The sequence below is a fragment of the Calidris pugnax genome, unplaced genomic scaffold, assembly GCF_001431845.1.
Source record: "Calidris pugnax isolate Ruff unplaced genomic scaffold, ASM143184v1 scaffold58, whole genome shotgun sequence".
Taxonomy (NCBI): Eukaryota; Metazoa; Chordata; class Aves; order Charadriiformes; family Scolopacidae; genus Calidris; species Calidris pugnax.
This window is the reverse complement of record NW_015090868.1, coordinates 6,147,474-6,153,473: the sequence shown is the minus strand read 5'-3', so window position 1 is coordinate 6,153,473 and position 6,000 is coordinate 6,147,474.

The window sequence follows — 6,000 nt, the reverse complement described above, 5'->3', positions numbered from 1 at the left end:
TGATGCATCCGTATTCTTGCTGGAGCAGTGGAAGATGCAGAGAAAAGGGTTGCAAATGCTGCCTTTGTAACTGGCCCAATAGAGAGAGTGGTTTTGAAGAGGGAACCATCCTAGAGTTGAATTCTTAGTTCTCTAAATTGCCTGCTGGCTAGGCTAAATAAAGCAACCTAATTCACAGAATCATAGAATAGTTAGAGCTGGAAGGGACCTTAAAGATCATCAAGTTCCAACCCCCCTTGAACCCCTCCAGGGATGGGGCAGCCACAGCTTCTCTGGGCAACCTGGGCCAGGCTCTCACCACCCTCACAGCAAAGAATTTCTTCCTGATATCTAATCTAAATCTTCCCTCTTTCAGTTTAAAACTGTTACCCTTCATCCTATCGCTCCCCTTCCTGATCAAGAGTCCCCCCCCATCTCTCCTGCAGGCTCTCTTTAGGTACTAGAAGGCTGCTATAAGCTCTCCCCGGATGTCCCTTGTCAAGACTTGCCTCAAATCTCAACTGCTAAGCTCTCTGCTCTTCCCTAATTTCTTTCTCCTGGTAGCTAAACTCACTGCCGGATCAAGAGTCCCCCCCCATCTCTCCTGCAGGCTCTCTTTAGGTACTAGAAGGCTGCTATAAGCTCTCCCCGGATGTCCCTTGTCAAGACTTGCCTCAAATCTCAACTGCTAAGCTCTCTGCTCTTCCCTAATTTCTTTCTCCTGGTAGCTAAACTCACTGCTAAACTCATCTTTAAATTCTATTTGTGCGAACCCCTTCATTGCTGAATGGGATGTCTGAATCCAACCACAACACACAGCTCTTTCACCATTTGAGTGGCTGATGGTCATGGGAAGTGTCTGCATGTGTTCCCATGTCAGTTTGGGTCTTCCCCTGACGCCTGCAGTCTGATTTACAGTTTGCAAAACCACTGAAGTCCAATTAGCCACGTGCTACGTTAATACACTTGTATGTATTTGAAGGTCAGGTTAAGATCAGTAGATTTCCTTGTTGCTTTGTTCTAGGCTAAGTTTGGGTGGTGTGTTTGCTCTGGGAGTGTCCTGTGAGATACTGCACTTATGTACCTACCCCTCTGTGCTTACAGCCTGGATAACCTTAGATCAGGTCTGTACAGCAACCGGTTACTCCGCTGTTAAAGGCATATGTGAAATGGCTACACCTCCAGGATTTTACCTGACTGCCTTTCGTCACCATTCAGACCCACCTCACTCAAGCTGCTTTCCTTGACCACCATGTCAAGGGAAGCATTGCCTAGCTTTTGCCCTTTTTTTTTTTTTTCCACTAAATTATTCTCTGGACATGTGGATTGCTTGGCTTTCCTCTCCATTATGAGTTTGCCATATTCTTTCCATGTTCTTTCCAGCACTTGAAAAGTAAGGTACAGCGGAGTTTTGGCAACTTGAGAGCCTGATGTGATTTCACACCACTGAAATAAGCACAGATGTTTTATCCTCTGCCTCAGACATACCATATTTGCTGGACCTGCGCTGGTTGTGTATGCCCTGGAGTCTACCTTCCATGATATTATCTGCTGGTTCTTGTAAATCACACTTCAAAATGTCTACTAAGAACTGTCACAGAATCACAGAATAGTCAGGGTTGGAAGGGACCTCTGGAGATCATCTTGTCCAACCCCCCTGCCGAAGCAGGGTCACCCAGAGCAGGTTGCACAGGAACATGTCCAGGTGGGTTTTGAGTATCTCCAGAGAAAGGGACTCCACACCCTCTGCAGGCAGCCTGTTCCAGGTCTCTGCCACCCTCACAACAAAGAAATTTTTCCTCATGTTGAGATGGAATTTCCTGTATTCCTGTTTGTGCCCATTGCCCCTTGTCCTGTCACTGGGCACCACTGAGAAGAGTTTGGCCTCATCCTCTTGACACCCTTCCTTTAGATATTGATAAGCATTGATGAGATCCCCCCTCAGTCTTCTCTTCTCCAGGCTAAGCAGACCCAGGTCTCTCAGCCTTTTGTCATAAGAGAGGTGCTCCAGCAACCCTGAACATCTTCATAGCCTCTACTGGACTCTCTCCAGGAATTTCCTGTCTTTGTTGCTTTGAAATTTCATGTAATAAAATAGATGTTCTTAACCCCAGTGCAAGTGCTCCACAAAAGCGTGGGCTTTTTAGCACCCTTGTGCTGTTATATCCCTGAGCCGCTGACATTATTCTAAGGCCAGAGTGTTGGAAAAGCAATTACTGATAAAATTAGCACCTTCCTCAGCATCAGATGGTTTTCCTCTATTGTGCCTGAAACAACTCCAGCTTCCTAACAGCCCCCTCCATGTACAGGGAAGAGAGGAACCAGAGGGAACACATTGTGAGGTGAGATCAAAGAGCGTGCTTTACCTGCAATATGATTATGGTGCAGGGGGAGATAAGAGGCAAAGCACCTGACAGTATTGCTATGCTGGAAAAATGATCTGCAAAGGCTGTTAATTATTACGCTGCTTTACCATCAGTGTGATCTCTTCTGTTCCAAAGCAGCAGAGTTACAAAACACAAAGGGAAAATCCTCTTCAGAGTAACTTGATGTGACTTCAGGTGGCTGTGCTTATGATCAAATGACCTTGTCCCGTGCAGAAGCACACAGGGCAGCATGGAACAGAAATTTGCTCTTCCCATAGCAACATGAAAGGGAGGATCAAGGTTTAACGATGGTTAATCCAGGCTTTAGAGCCTTTCAGCTCCAGAGGAGCTTGGTTCTGGTCTCAGTTTCAGTGTCCTAACCTCAAGAATAAATATTAGGCAGTTGCTGAAAGAATTCAGAGAGCAGGATTAAGAAGTAAGGCCCCTAACCTCTTTGGTAGCCAGCCTGCCTCCCTGGGCTCCACAGCAAACCTGTCAGTGGCCTCAGATTTAATGGGATATTGGGCAGAAACCTCCCTCCCCAGAGCTCCTGGTGGGCAGGCAGTTAACACGTCGCTGCAGACTGTCATTTCAAATGCTTTGAAAGAAGAATTAGAGCTTTGAATGAAGAATTCTGGGTGAGTCTGCAGCTACCCACTCTTCACTCAAGAGGGACACCACTGCTACCTAAAAATTTAAGCTGGACTCCGTGCTGTGGCTGTGTCCTAAGTATGGCTGGGTGAGTCCAGCAGAGGATTCATCAATGCCAGTGTAGCTGAAGCAGTGGGACCTTCTTTGACATATCCAGGAAACTGACAGTCAGGTCCCTGGGAAAGCAGGGCTATGTGAATTCACAAACAGTATGAAGAGGACACAGATCTAAAAGCTGTACCTAAAACTTGGACTTTTGAAAACAATTTCCTAGTTTTAATACAATACAAAATATTTTATTATCTTTTAAAAATGTAATATACTGCATTCTCACATAAAGTATCCCTTTTTAAAGGGGAATTTGTTTATGTGGCTCTGTAGGAACCCATTGTGCTTTGTTTCTACATTAAAAGAGTAATAGCCCTGTGTCAGCAACCTGCCACGTGGCATATCTGCTTTTGGGATATGTCCTGACGGATTTTCAGAGACACTGGAATTGGCTAGAAATAAAATTGTGACTGAGTTACGAGTAGGATTGTGCGATGCTGAGCCCCCTGGTCTGGGCTTTGGGGCGAATCTGCACCCTCGGTGTCCCTTGAGATGTTTCAGGGCAGAGAAATTCGGTGTGGAAGGGAGAGCAGCATCTGCCCCGCATCTCGGTGGGGATGCTGGCACCGTTGCTTGGAGGGGATGCTGGGTGGCCCGGAGGGGCTGCTGGCCCGTGGTCCGGGGGAGATGCTCGCCTTGCGGCTCGGGGGATAGTGGCTCTGTCGCCCGGGGGGCTGCTGGCCCGTGGCTCGGGGGATGGTGGCTCCGTCGCCCGGGAGGCTGCTGGCCCCGCTTCTCGGGGGATGCTCGCCCCGCGGCTCGGGGGGGTTGCTCGCCACGCCAGCCGGCGGGGTTGCCACCGCCTCCCGGCCGCAGGACCGGCTTCCCACAGCACAGCGAGCCCATCCCCGCTTTCGGTTTCAGTTCTTCCTGCTCCGGGCAGCCCGTTCCCTGGTGGCTTTGGTGTGCTGAGAAACTCCTGCGCTCCCTGGACCTCCCCAGGTCCTCCTCCAGCGAAGGAGATAGAGCCCGCGGCGGTAAGTGGATGCTAATTCTTCACTTCTCAGTAACAAACGCGGATATCAGAGGTACAAAGCCACAGTGCTTCCTCTGGAGTTTAGGTGGCTTCCTCGATGTTGGATTTCTCTTAACCTTCGCGCTGGCAAAGTCGGTGCCACTCCTGTTTGCTTAATGAGCGAGTGTGTTTGGTGCTTGTGCCTGAATGGGGTGTCCCCAGCTGGCAAGAGGTATTTTGTGTCTTAAAAAAACCACAGAAAATATAGGTGAAGTGGGAATATCCATTTCTAGGACATGCTGGAGGCTCCCATGCCAAATTCTCCATTTTTTTCAAGCTGTTACAGACAAGCTCCTTCTTTGTTTTCTGTAGCTCTTCCAGCAGTTGGGCTGCAGAGGAATGAGACAGGGCAAGTGGTCCTTAATTTTCCTCAGCTGCAGGGAATACGGGTGCTGTGTCAGCAGCAGGTGGAGTGGATCAGGCTGCCTGCAGGACTACCAGGTTCATTTATTTGCTGTCCCCTCCCCTTCCCTGTTTCCTTGTGGCAAGCCAGAGCCAGGCTGTGTGAGATGGGTCAGGTCCATATGCAGTGCCCAGCAGGGACCTGGTTTCTTGATGAAGGTTTATTTTAAATGGCCTTTTGCAGTCCTTTCTGTACACCTTTGCGAGGCTGTGGGTCCTTCTTTCCCTTCTATCCTCACTCCTGTTGGATGTGTCTCCCCAGGTGGGCAGGAGACTCTCAATAGGTTCCCTTCTGGCTGTTAGAACGTGGCTTTTTGTTGACTGGAGCAGTCCTAATGCATGCCCTCTGAAAAGGCAGGTCACCTATGGAGCCAAACTCTGCTGGGGTCTGACCTGCTAAACTCCTCTTTGGCTGCAGGTTGTAGTGTCAGTTCCTCGGAGCATTTTGTTCCAGTAGTCAAAACTTTTCTCTTTAAAAAAAAGTCACTTCTGAACGTTTGTTCTTCTTCTGTGCAAATGTGCTGGTTTAATTTCTTGTTTCGTTGTTTGCTATTGAGCAATAACCTAATGTGTTCAAAGGTAGGTCATGGTAATTAAACACAGGTTGCAAGCAAGGGAAAATGTGAGCAGCAGAACTAAGAAAGCTCATATGCCTGTGAGTTAGTCTTTTGAGAAGCTCTTCTAAATTCCTTTTAAGTTCTAGTAAGGTTAAATTCCCTTCAATACCCTGTTTTGTGTTGGAGCACCGATAGTCTTCTCTACTGGGAACCCATTGTGCTGAGACTCAACTCACTGGTAAATCGAGGTTGGCAGGTAGGTACCAAATTTGTTGGCAGAAGATCATACAGATACATGCATATGGAGATTATGGAGACATCCAAAGCTTCAGGGGTGAAAGTATAAGCTTTATACTTTAAAAAAAAAAAAAAAAATTGAAGTGGAGGAACCTTACTGTTCTCTGCTAAAGTGTGGAAAAATATTCCGGCAAGCACTCCCAAAGTATTTGTTCTCCCCCTGCTAAAGATGAATTCAGCAGGGAACGATATGGAAGATATACTAGACTTTTCTCTAGATTAGTAGAAATACTATTTTATTAGACAAGCTCAGCAGGGTAGTCAAACCCTTCTGAGCTCTTACAGCTCCATTCCAGTCAGAATTTCTGAGGCATTAATTTTCTTCCTTATCCAGTAAAACCGTATTACAAGATTACCAGGTGAATTTAGATCTTGTAGATACTAAATGGAAACTGAATAAAATATGAAAAAGTCTGAGATTCATCAGAAATGTAATGCCTAAACAGATAGAGCCATTGAAGGTCAGAGCACCAGTGGACAGAGGCTGGTTTCCTAATGGAAATGCTGTATACTAGACTTTTCTCTAGATTAGTAGAAATACTATTTTATTAGACAAGCTCAGCAGGGTAGTCAAACCCTTCTGAGCTCTTACAGCTCTTACAGAAGGTCAGAGCACCAGTGGAGA